Source organism: Melanotaenia boesemani, chromosome 6 (assembly GCF_017639745.1).
Source record: "Melanotaenia boesemani isolate fMelBoe1 chromosome 6, fMelBoe1.pri, whole genome shotgun sequence".
Lineage (NCBI taxonomy): Eukaryota > Metazoa > Chordata > Actinopteri > Atheriniformes > Melanotaeniidae > Melanotaenia > Melanotaenia boesemani.
In genome coordinates this window covers 3579059-3593075 of record NC_055687.1, presented here as the reverse complement: position 1 = coordinate 3593075, position 14017 = coordinate 3579059, and the positions used below count along the sequence as shown (strand labels likewise).

The window sequence follows — 14017 nt, the reverse complement described above, 5'->3', positions numbered from 1 at the left end:
AGAGGCGCATCCCCCAGGACAAAGAGTGTTCAAGATGGGTCTAACATCATCAAACATCTGCTTACATGTGCTGGTGTGCTGGCGCAGGGATGCATGGAAAACCTGCTGGATTGTGGCTCTTGAGGACCGACGTTGGCCACCCCTGCACTCAATGATTATTTACATGCTTTATGTTTTTGCACACCTTTTCAGAAGTTTTTGCTTCAGGTATGTTAAGACCTTGCAACGTGGTTAAAGTGTAATATTACTGCACTCTCCACACTGGGCAAACTCTGTGACCTGGGGCTGCCCCAGCATGGGCTGGGTGGTGAAGCCTGGGCCCTGGTGTTGGGGAACTGTCCACCATTGCTGCAGTGGTCTGTCTCAGTTCTGCTCTGTGGTGGCTGCTGGTTGACCGAGGCTTGGGCCCTCTCGGTCTGCGTCTGATCCTTGGAGGTAGTGCGGTTGCATTTACATAAGCACTCAACACAACTCACCCTTAATGCTTAGTACACACACCTACATACAGACACATGCTGACACCCACACATATACTTGTGTTCGTTGCAGTTCCTGGTTTTTGCAGTTTTTCTTCTCACAGGTGCGCCTATAAATTGTCTGTTGTGTTCTCGTAAGGCTGATTTCCACCAATGGGTGCAAGTCGGGTTGGACTGGTTAGGGTGTGGATATGTTTGGAAACTCACCTCGCTGCATTTCCAAAGCCAACCATAACCTTTACTAAGAGGTGAAATATCAGTTGGATAGTTGTAGATGCCTTAAGCTACGTCGAGCCATCGCAGCACCTTAATTAGAATAGAATCAAAACACCACACAGAAACAAAGGAGGAGATTGGTGATCATCCAACAGTTTGTGTTTTTTCTTCTTAGCAGTGCTTTGTAATTAAATTTTAAATGGAGATTTAATCAACAAAGAAAATATGTTGCTCTAAACAAGAAGCCATTCCTACTTTGTTGTTTTTGCCAGGTTTTCCTCAACTGATCAACAGATTGCAGTGTGTAAAACTCCACCCTTTCGTGTCAGGTTGGTTGGATTGGTACCCCAACGGAAGGGCAAGAAAAAGTAAAACGGGTCGGGTCGGATATTAGGGTACCCGTCCCAGTTTCTGTGGAAATGTGTCCAGACCAGGGGTCTCATTTATAAAACTGTGCGTAGGATTCTTACTAAAAGTGTACTTATGCCCAAAACCGGAAGTTGGCGTACGCCATAAAATATTCTGAATTATAAAACCGTGCGTACGCACAGGTGCAAGCAATTTCCCCTTTATAAATCACACTCGTCCTTGAAGTTTGCGCAGGTGAATTTGGCTCATGTTCCGCCCACTACACACCCACTTTCCACCATAAATGGTCAATGCAAAGTACCTCAGCGTGTATTAAAATGAGCCAGCTGATCCATGTTATGATCCATGAACAATGGCAACCGCAGGGAAGCGAACCAAAAAACGCAACTTCACAGAGGCAGAAATCGATGCATTAGTGAGTGAGGTGGAGAGTCGAAAAATTATTTTGTTTGGTAGCCACAGTAGTGGCGTGACAAATAGGAGTAAGTGTCGTGAGTTACCTCAGTTAACTCTGTGAGCGGGACAGAGCGGACCATGGCGGAGATCAGAAAGAAGTGGTCAGATTTTATTTAGCTTTCTATTTATTTGAAAGGTCCTTAGGCTGTGTGGTTATAGCTCACCTGTGCAGCATATAACACTGCTGTTATGAATCCTTCTTATACTTGAAAGTATATCTATTCTCTATCTATTAATATTTGATATTTAGGGAAATTAGATGTGGAAGAGTGTAGCAGGACGCATAGACAGCGGAGACGGGTTATGAACTCTTGCCGGGTTGAAGTCATGCACGCTGACCAGTGAGCCGAAATCACATCTGCGGTCATACAGCCAGAGCGCAAAATTAATTGGAGACATGGTGACAGGACCCCACGCTGCCACAAGAGGACTCTGGATGCAGTGTGTTGTTAATTCCCCACCTCTCCATCTGTGTCGCCAATTCCCCCAGCCTCCAAAACCAGCGTACGCATGGGTCAGAGCTGCCGTGAAAGACCGCACATTTTCACGTCAAGTTTGTTTTTTATAAATCACAACCTTTGCGTGAAAAGAGGCGTACGCCAGTTTCAGGCCCCATTTTGTGCGTACGCAACGGTTATAAATGAGACCCCAGATGATGGAAACAGGGCTTTAGAAGCCTTCAGGATGTTTACTGTTTCATTCCAGGCTGTTTAGTTTATCTGTTTAGCTTTGATTGCATCCGGACCAGATGATGGAAACAGGGCTTTAGAAGCCTTCAGGATGTTTACTGTTTCATTCCAGGCTGTTTAGTTTATCTGTTTAGCTTTGATTGCAGTTTGTTTTCTACCTTTAGTTTTGTTCTTCCTTTCTCCATCTTTTCTCTTTCTTATTCTCCTCTATCCACCTATTTTCATATGTTTCTCCATTCCGGTTATAAGGAAAAACATATTTTAAAATAATAATAAAAGAACATTTAAGATTCAAGGAGAGCCCCATATCCAAAAGGCTTCTCATTCGTCTCTGTGTGTCAGGAGGACCTAAATTTCTTGATTACTCTCATATAAGGACGAGTCAGGGACCATTACCAGTCAGTCAGATCTCAGAAAACTCTGACATCTTTTATTGAGATATATGACATAGGACATACACGTACACATACAGTTACACACATGAATACACTCTGCTCGTGGCTACTATTACAGGGAGAATAATCTAAACACTATAGTCAAATTCAGACATCCAAGTATCATGTTTTCCATTACCTTATAATAAAGTAAATGATTTAGAAGTTATAGAAAAAAAGTAATGAGTTTCTGGATATATTTAAAACAAACAAAAAAAAAAATTCAATAAAAGAACTACCCACCTAAAGTTATAAATCTTATGAGAAGGATTAAATGGAGAAGTCTGCTTCTTGCAGCAGGTTACAGTAATCTCATAATATACAATTACACTGATAAAATCATACAATGTGGAAAGTAGAAGATCCTTGTAAAAAAACCTTGTCTTTACAAGAAATAATCTATATTCATGAAAGAAAAAAAAAACATGTCCCCCTTAAATAATACATTTTTATGTATCAGAATATAGTGGAGAAATATCTAGTCTTCAAATAGGTCTCTAAAGCCTGGTACACACAATGATTTTTTAAATCTTAGGAAATTTTTTTATCTGGTCAAGACCTCACAAATGAAGATAAAAAAAAGTCAGTTTTGATCGTACTGTGTTGTGTGCTCCGAAAATGTAATCACAGAACACACACATGACGATGCAGTCCAGCAACTCATCTACAATCTAGTCCTCCGAGCTGGTAAAACATTGAAACATAGAAGAACCATAGCAACAACCGGCAAAAAATGTAAAGAAGAACCATATCAACAACCGGAAAAAACATAGAAGAACCACATCAACAACCGGCAAAAAATGTAGAAGAAGAACCATATCAACAACCGGCAAAAAATGTAGAAGAAGAACCATAGCAACAACCGGCAAAAAACGAAGAAGAAGAAGAACCATCGCAAACAACCGGCAAAAAACGTAGAAGAACCATAGCAAAAACCGGCAAAAACTGTAGAAGAACCACATCTTCAACCGGCAAAAAATATAGAAGAACCATAGCAAACAACCGGCAAAAAACAAAGAAGAAGAACCATAGCAAAAACCGGCAAAAACTGTAGAAGAACCACATCACCAACCGGCGAAAAATATAGAAGAAGAACCATACCAACAACTGGCAAAAAACGTAGAAGAAGAACCACATCAACAACCGGCAAAAAACGTAGAAGAACCACATCAACAACCAGCAAACAACGTAGAAAAAGAAGCATGGCAACAACTGGCACAAAGCAAAGAAGAAGAAACATGGTAACAATCGGAAAAGATAACACAGCATGGAAGGGGATATATAGGACGGGGGAATGATGGTGGTCTTGGGACTATTGTTAACAATAAAAGGCAGAAATAAAAAAAACGCAGAAGAACCATATCAACAACCGGCAAAAAATATAGAAGAACCACATCAACAACCGGCAAAAAATGTAGAAGAAGAACCACATCAAAAACCGGCAAAAAATGTAGAAGAAGAACCATACCAACAACTGGCAAAAAAACGTAGAAGAACCATAGCAACAACCGGCAAAAAACGTAGAAGAACCACATCAAAAACCGGCAAAAAATGTAGAAGAAGAACCATGCCAACAACCGGCAAAAAATGTAGAAGAACCATAGCAACAACCGGCAAAAAACGTAGAAGAACAACATCAACAACCAGCAAAAAACGTAGAAAAAGAAGCATGGCAAAAAATGGCACAAGGCAAAGAAGAAGAAACATGGTAACAATCGGAAAGAAGGGAATATATAGGACGGGGGAATGATGGAGGTCTTGGGACCATTGTTAACAGAAAAAGGCAGAAGTAAAAACAATATCAGACTGGAGACGGCGTGAACACGGACTTTGTTGACTTCCTTGCTCCCCAGCCAGCTCGCTCTGATTGGCCACATTCCGTGCCACGTCACCCCCCACACAGTCACAATGCACGAGTCAGCGGTGTTCTTCAGAAATCTGCACTGAAATATGAAACATGTTCAATGTTCCCAACTGTGGCTATGACCCATATCGGAGCAGATTATCGGGACAAATCGGCTCATAACACACCACAGACCATATTATGACTGGACAGGGAAATCACACGATGATTGGGCGTTTGCCGTCCAAGGTTGGGAAGAGGCAAAATCAGGACAAAAACAGCCCAAATATTGTTATGTGTGTACCAGGCTTATAAGTAAATACAACCCTCAGGTGAACAACAACACATTATATCGCCCATACTGCCATCCATGTTCTATACCAGTTTGTGGGGCTAGAGCCTATCCAAGTTAGTCAGGCGAGAGGCGATGTTGTTGCAGCCGAATATTTCTAGACTCTGTCCTCTTCCTTCCCTTTGTAAAATGGCTGCAGGAGCATTTAATCATCAGTAATTTTTAAATTCTTGACAGAACGTCCAAACACCAGATAAACACAGATGTCTGAGACTGAACAGGTGGAAACACCTAAACCTGAACGTCATTCATCATTCAGCTTGTAAGGATCTAAGTTATTAATTTGTGTTTTTGCATCATAACAACTCTTCACCTGTCTTGCGAGCTCATCGAGATTAGGATCTTAGCTGCTAGCAAAACATGGACAAATTTGTGAAGGTACCAATGGGCAATGAATGAATGAACAACAGATTTCAACTACTAAAAAAAGACAACAAAATCTGATGAGGCACATTTTGCCCTAGGCATGACCAGGTAATGTTCAAGTCAAGGTCAATGGTGGATACTGAAGAGACACCACAGTGTATCACCACCGTAGAATACCCCCTTGAAGTTCCTCTAACCAGCTCATATTTACACTGTAAACAACATTGTTTACATATTAGTAGCAAAATTTTGCACTTTCGTCGTTTCTATTTTGTGTGGACACGCATGTGTCCTTTTAAAGAGACACGCAATCTAAATAATTCACCACAAACCTCACAAGGAAACGGTCTCTGTCCTGTGTGGATTCTCATGTGTTGGTTTAAGTTTGTCTTTTGACTAAATCTTTGTCCACATTCATTACAGCTGAATGGTTGGTCTCCTGTGTGGATTCTCATGTGTCGGTTTAAGCTTGTCTTTTGACTAAATCGTTGTCCACACTCATCACAGCTGAATGGTTTGTCTCCTGTGTGGATTCTCATGTGTTGGTTGAAGCTTGACTTGTGACTAAATCTTTGTCCACATTCATCACAGCTGAATGGTTTGTCTCCTGTGTGGATTCTCATGTGTTGGTTTAAGCTTGACTTGTGACTAAATCTTTGTCCACATTCATCACAGCTGAATGGTTTGTCTCCTGTGTGGATTCTCATGTGTCGGTCTAAGTTTGACTTTTGACTAAATCTTTGTCCACATTCAGTCATTTTACCACAGATGTTTGATGTTGACATAAACACTAAATTTAACAGTTTTTCCAAGTGTGAACACTTTCCTGCAAGTTTACATTTTGCATCACTTTAAAACATCTTGTATGGTTTAAATAAAGGTTTCTTTGTTAAATGTCTCTAGAGAGATCGTTGGTGGTGAAACTCTTGACCACATTCAGAGCAGCTGAGGGATTTTCTAGCAGTGTTACACTCCACGTCACTGTTTACACCTGCCCTATGTGCCCTGTCGTCATTCCATCTTCCATCACTTATCCTGATTGGACCACAGATCCTCTGGTTCCTGTTTTATGGAGAGATGCTCCAAGTCCTGCTTGTCAAGACCACATTTGCAGGGAACTCCTTCTTCTACCAGCAACAGTTGTAGGCATCTGCAGATAACACTGAAAAACAAACAAAAAATTCTGTTCATTTCTCCATTTGAGCATGTGTAGATGAACATGGTGACCCTCATCTTTCCTTAGGTACTGTCTGACGCACATCTGGGATATAACTTAACTCCTTAAAGATATCATAGGTTGTTTACGACTTTAGTTTACACCAGTCTTCAGATTTATGTGCCCAAGCTCTGAAGCCTGAGGTAAGACAGGCTCTGCTTTGTCTCAGCCTTATCTGGTAAGGATGACCTCCAGTTGTCAACAGAAAGGTATAAAACCTTTTGTCTCTTCCTGGTCTTTTATTTCATCAATTTGTCTTCAATGGGATCTGTGTTGAAAGCTCAGTGGATCTGCATTCGACTACTCTGCCTAGGCTGCATTGTCTTCCTGCTTCAGGGTTCAGAAGACTGCTCTCAACTTGCAAGTAATTTTGTATTCAATACTTCTCTTGTACTAAACTTTATATACTTTTACTCATCCCAGACTCTTGGCAATGTTTCTACAGCAAATTACAGGGCTCAGTGACATCTGATCTGTTGCACTCTCATGTGATGGCTGGAGTAGCACAGCACACTAAATAGTGGAGGGCAAAATGCAGCAAAAAGTGCTAAAAACAAAAGCTGTGTACAAAGCACAGATGGGTTGTGTTGTGGCAGAGAAAATCAGTGGTGTTCTGTCAGAGTTTCTGAAAAAATAGTAGCAATCACTGCAGATAATGCTGCCATTATAAATATGGCTATTAAGCGCCTGCAATTAGGTAAACTGTGCTGTGTTGCCCACACACTTAACCCTTATGCACCCCTTTGAAAAAAAATCCCCTTTTGCACCCTAACATACATAAATGTGCATGTAAAAAGTCATATAAAATATTTTATATTTCTTTTTTACTTGTTTATTCTTCAAACCAGGATCAATTCTAATCATCCATATCAATGATTAATGAATTTTTAATAAATTTTTAATTTGCGGAAGTTAAAGATTAGCTTAGAAATTAATTTATACACATTATTAGTTTTTGCTTAGTGTCAAATACTCCTGTTTTGTACCCTTCTGCACAAAAATATGCGCAAAAAATCAAGCTATACTAAATAATAAATGAATTATTTTATTGTCTTTTTTTGTTTTGTATTTTTTAAACCCTCATCAGACCTCACACATATCAAACATCTAATTTTATGTGTGTGCTGTAACAAAGAGTTTCACCTACAGTCCATGTAACAAGTCAAGCTATTCATTATAACACCATGAAGGCTAACAGAAAATAGACCATAAACAATATCTAGAAATGAATTGAACAATAACAACAACAATACCAACATAACACGAACAGTTCAGGGGAGGCAGGAGCTGCAAACTGAAGTAATGTTTCTTGCAAAGAGGTTTTTTGCAGTTGCTTTGCACAATTATTCTGCTAGAGCCAACCATGGTAATAATGTTTTTCAGCAGCTCCTCTGCCAGAGCAAATGGAGTGAAAAACTTGCCACTTGTGACTGTTACTCTTGTCAGGCCTTCTGTATTCTCCAGCACAACCCAGCAGCCGTCTTTTTTATTTTTTCCTGGGCCGGAGCACCAGCTGATCGGCCGGTGTACAAACTCACATGCAGTAAGTTGTCTTCACGTGACAGGCTACCCACATTTTCAGGCCATACCTGGCTGGCTTCACTGGCATGTACTGCATAAAACTGCTGTGCCCTTTATATGGAACTAACTGCTCATCCACGCAGAAGTCCTCATCCTGGTTTGAAGATCACCTGTACCGGGAGGATTCCAGTCGAGCGCCACAAAATAAGGTGGCAGCTGGTTTGACCACGGATACGCTAGAGATGGCTGGCTTGACCGCAGTTGGAATTTGTGGGTGACCACTGGATTTTACCACATTTAGACCTCCAAGACGGTCTTCCGTGGCTTCTTCATCACCGTTTGTGGAGTCACTGGAGCTGGTGGATGACTAGTCAGCCGCCGGAAGGTAGACCTCAACTTGGTGGAGTGAGTGTTGCTCTCTGTGATTTTATCTGAGATTCCACCGGTGTGCTCAGTCACATCTGTTTGGGACTGCATGATGTCCTGGGCCTCTGCTACTGTGTAACGTTTTTTTCATGGTATCAGTTAGGAAATTAAATGCTTTTCTCCAACTTGCTCTTATAAACTGTGCTGCAGATGCAGCTGTGTAAACTAAGATGAGGATTGTTTTCACTTCAACACATAACTTTGATGTGCTGCAAAGGGTCCTGTGTTTTGTTCATTTCAAAGCAGTGCAGGGGAATGCATGTAGATGTGCATTTTACATATTTTCAAATAAAAATGTGGAGCTGCTTGAACGTTCAGGAAAAAAATACACATGAAATGGATAATATGTCAAAGTTGCCACTTGAAAGCTTCCTGCGCTATTGTGCATTTTGTCACACTGTAATGCAATTCAATATACACATTTTTGTGCTTAGGATCCAAATGGGGAGTAATTACGATAATGGTAAATGGTCTGTACTTATAAAGCGCTTTTATCCAAAGCGCTTTACATATACGTCACATTTACCCATTCACACACACACATTCACACACTGATGGCGGAAGCTGCCATGCAAGGCGCTAACCATGACCAATCAGGAGCAAGTAGGGGTTCGGTGTCTTGCTCAGGGACACCTCAACATGAACTCGACGGGCCGTTATCGAACCTGCAACTCTTGGGTTACAAGACGACCACTCTACCCACTGAGCCATGTTACAGCATAATGTTGTTTACAATAGCCTAAAAATAAAATTAAGATCGTGAAAAAAATGCAATTTTCTGCATCCCATCCCTCATCTTTAAAATCAGCGAGGGGAAATGTTAAATATGCTAGAAATTAAAATGCAAAAACACATAAATGGTCATAGGTGTGCATAAGGGTTAATCTTGCAGCACAAAGTCTGTACTCCTTAAATTCAGTGAGTCAGTGGGTGGCTAAGGTCTGAACCACTGTTGTGTGGATGAAGAGGGGCTTGATGGCGAAGGTGGTTCTCGAAGAAAAGCAAGAACTTCCACGCAAGATACAAGACGTTCGTACAGATTACAGAAGAATGTAATGACCTATTTGTAATGATGAGCTCTGCAACATAGTTCTATAGTATTTGAATCCAATTTTAAATACAACTGTTTGTCTCCTGGTATGAAAAGCATCTCCTAAATGACTTAAACTTAATGTTCTGATTTGTTTGTATTTTAATCAGATTTACCTCGACACTGACTCATCCTTGATGTAAGAATGCGCTGAAACTCGGTATCTAATGCTGGAGAAATTCAGAGCAGTACCCTGCAATTCAAGCAGCCAGCTTGGATCAGCAGCTGACAAATAATATGGAAAGGGACAGGCAGAGATAGAAAGACGAGCTTAGACACAAAAAATACCAGTACACACAAAATTTGAATTCAAAGAACAGTATTACACTGCATCAGTGAACTGATTGTCTTGACTTACTACAAAGAGCTCACTATAGACTATGTGCTAATTTAGGGAACGCATATGTTAAGTGTTTTGTTAGGAAAAAAAGAGAATATTTCGAACAGAGGTCTATGTGTTCTTTATTCTTTTTCATACAGGCTTGCTCGGCTGACTGGGGAGGATTTTAGGAGAGTAGAAGACTTCATCAACCTCATCAAAGTTCAACACTATGTGTCTTCAGAAAAAAGCCCCGTACGTGGACAGATACTACCATTTCTCCAAAAGAGGTACATCTGACTGTGGAAGAGGGAGACACAGTGTTCGTATCCAACCTGAACAATCAGGTTTGGGCAAACCTATCTGAGCGCCAACAGGTACGTGACTGAGGCAGGTAGCTGGAAAGAAAGAGATGAAGAATAGAAATTTCTTTAATCCAAAACAGTGTCGCAAAACGGACTTCTTCAGGGTCAGGAATAAAAAGGAGGAAAAGGAGTAAGAGGGGAGAAAACTATGCTGTGATTTTAGCTATAACACTCTACCAGTCAAACTAGCAGCGTTCCATTAATAAGTGTTATTGTACTGGAAGCTTTTATACAAAACACAATTTTACTCCACAAAACATACCCGTATGGAATAACAGATGCATTTTTTACAAGAGGAAATCATTATTTGAGAAAGAGTGGTACTCCATGGGTATCTGGTCGGTGGATCATTTGATGGACTCAGTCGGGAATTTTTTAGATCTCAAAAGCTTTTGCGCTGTGTGTAGTATTGGCTGTTCCAAAAACCATTTTGAATAAATTGTGAAACATGTCCCAATCTCGATTCGATCTCTTGTCAAGGAATAAAAGTTATATTCAAACACTTCTCCAGTTATGAGATCTCTACAGACTGAGGGAATTAAATTTTGCCAGGTTAAATGTAAAATACTGAGGATTCTTCTCTTTAAAGAATGTTTCCCGAAGCCAGTTGGGAATTATATTCTCAACGATTTTAATGAAGATCAAATTCTTAAAATCGGATCTAATTTTATTACATATCTCACCGGGGTTATTTGACGAAGCTGGATTAAGGGAAAGCCGGACTTCTACAATATTCTACAGTCATTGTGTGGCTTATCTTGACAAGTCTATCTCATTAATTAGAGAGTTTCGTTTCATCGACGTGGCTTAGTTGAATGCCAGCTGAGTAACCATGGTAACTGATGCAGCAGAACTAGCCTGCTCGGGGGCAGGCTAACGTTCAAGCTTAGCTTAGCTGTGTCTCAAAGGTCTGATACAGGCTCCCTAAAGCAGGGGTGTCAAACTCCGGTCCTCGAGGGCCGGTATCCTGCAGGTTTTCATCGTTTCCCTGATCTAACACACCGACTGAAATTGATGGGTTATTGTGAAGAAGTTGACAAGAAGCTGTTAGATCCATTTGATTTTATTCAGGTGTTTTAGATCAGAGAAAAAATGAAAACCTGCAGGACACCGGCCCTCGAGGACCGGAGTTGGACACCCCTGCCCTAAAGAAAGTTCCACCTGGTAGAATGCTGCACTCCCGCCACCCATGCTGGTATAAAAGTAAAAAAATAAATAAATAAAATAAAAAAAAAAACCTTATCGGACTTCCGGGATGGCGGCGAAGCAAGTGGCAGCATAATTCCCACGCTCTCAGTGAGGTCCTATGTCGTGGATCCACTAAGCGACGGGACCGGGCTACGGATATCGAGAGAGCAAGAGAAAAACTCCGGAGATTCCAACACTCACTGTCGCACGGTGGTAACAAGGTCTAGAGCACACCTGTGAGTAGATTACCAGAGACAATTGCGAGCACATGCGCGTGTGCATGGACTCATACAGACACTCAAAAGTTATGGTTAAATAAATCTAAGACACTCAGTATATGTATGTAAAATAGATAGATTGTCTCCCTTTGTTACATGCCGTTTGGATACAATCTTTGCCCTATTATGAACAATTTCTATGCAGTTGCAGGGAAAAATGGGCCCTTAGTTAATAATAATTTACACTATTTTAGGATCATTATCTGGGGGAAGGGACTAGCTCTTACCCATTATTTATGTGTTTTGATAAGACACAAATGAAGATGCTAGTGAGCATCTGGAGGGGCCCTTCAGGAGAAGGATTCCCCTCCCTGTTCAGAAGTTATATTTACACTTCACTGTTGGAGGTCTTTTCTGTTGCTTTGATTTTTGGTTTTGCACAGATGTTCCCAGTCTACATGTTCAGGCCTAGAGAGAAACCTAATGTATGTATGTATAAGATTCTAGGGATAAGATGGTGAAGGAAGAATACAAAGTAATTACCCTAAATGTTAACGGTCTACAAAATCCCATGAAAAGGAATAAACTACTTACTAAGATGAAAAGAGAAAAACATCATATCGTTTTCTGGCAGGAGACACACTTAGACGATAAGGAACATGAGAAATTAAAAGCTTTGGGTTTTAAAAACACTTATTAGTCATCTTATAGAAATGGAAAAACAAGGGGAGTTGCAATACTAATTTCAAATAGAGTAACATTTCAACTTGTTAAACAGAAAACTGATAAAGAGGGTCGGTATATTTTAGTAACAGGATATATTGACCACAAGCTTGTGACCCTTTTCAATGTGTACAGACCACCAGATAATGATGTAGTGTTCATTAAGAAATTATTCAATATAATTACAGAAGAGAGTTCAGAAATCTTTATCAGTGGGGGGGACTGGAATATTCAGTTAAACCCCTGCCTAGACTCTACCAATACATCTAAAAGAATAAACCCAGAGACAACTACAGTCAAAAAACTTTTGTTTGAATCAGGTATGATGGACATCTGGAGGGAGCTTCACCCAAAAGAAAGAAAGTTTACATTTTACTCTCATCCCCATAAGGTTTACTCAAGGATAGATTATTTTTTCATGTTTAACCGAGACAGACATAGAATTAAAGGATGTGAAATAGGGGTAAAAGACATCTCAGACCATGCCGGAGTGTACCTCTCTCTCTATCTGGACACCGAAATCAAAAACACAACCTGGAGGCTTAATACAAGCCTGTTGAATGACCCGTTGTGTATAAAATACATTGAAAAGGAAATGGGTGTGTATCTGGAATACAATGATAACAATGAGGTGTCCCCAAGTACTCTATGGGATGCAGCGAAGGCAGTAATTAGGGGCAAAATCATTGCGTGGTCCTCTACCAAAAAAAAAAAAAGAAAAACTTCAGAAATTACAAGAACTAATAGGCAAACTTAAAAACCTAGAAACTAAACATCAGGAATCTGATGACCCTCATCTCTTATACCAGATACAAACAACTAAGCAAAGAATAAATGAGATATATGATGCCCATGAAGAAATGAAAGCTAAATTTATTAAACAAAGATATTATGATAATGGTCCCAAAGCTAAGAAACTATTATCTTGGAGGATTAAGAAACAACAGGATGAAAGATCCATTCACAAAATTAAAGATGCACAAACTGGTGAAACATGTCACAAATTACAAGAAATACAAAACTCTTTTGTGAATTATTATAAAACTCTATACACACAACCAGATGGTGCCGGTACCCTGGACATTGTGAACTTTCTGAATTCACTGGACCTGCCGTCCATTGGTTCAGAACAAAACAAGAGGCTGATGCACGAAATAACAAAGCAAGAACTGGATACTGCAATTTCCAAATTAAAAACAAATAAGATGCCAGGGACAGACGGTTACCCAGCAGAGTGGTACAAAGAATTTAAGCATGCAGTGTCACCTCTGCTACTGGAATGCTTTAACTATGTACTTAAAGGTGGTGAAACTCCAATATCTTGGAGGCAAGCCATAATCTCTGTAATTCCCAAGCCCGGTAAAGATAAATCTGAATGCGGTTCCTATAGACCTATATCAATTCTAAACTTAGACTATAGACTATTTACATCTATACTAGCAAAGAGATTGGAAAACATAATCCCAGAACTCATAGATGAAGACCAAAGCGGGTTTCTCAAAAACAGACAAACACAAGATAATATAAAGCGAACCTTACATGTAATGGATTACATGTCCAGGACTGAAGATGAAGCCACTGTTCTTAGTCTTGATGCAGAAAAAGCATTTGATTCTGTCAGATGGGAATATTTATACTTAGTATTACAACGATTTGGTTTTAATAGCTCTATAATTCAGGTTCTAAAAAACTTATATTATGCACCAACAGCCCGAATAAAAGTAAACGGCAGCCTATCTAACTCAGTAAC

At 40.1% G+C, this 14017-nt stretch overlaps 1 protein-coding gene and 1 long non-coding RNA gene across 1 annotated transcript; one reads left to right on the top strand and one right to left on the bottom strand.

Annotated features, from left to right (window-relative positions):
• The window catches only part of LOC121641647 (gastrula zinc finger protein XlCGF8.2DB-like), a 399458-nt gene that overhangs the window by 352606 nt on the left and 32835 nt on the right, over nt 1–14017 (bottom strand).
• On the top strand, nt 3880–4429 carry LOC121641732. The gene is made up of 2 exons (XR_006010788.1): nt 3880–3943; nt 4396–4429. It is a non-coding gene; the product is annotated as an uncharacterized LOC121641732 (long non-coding RNA).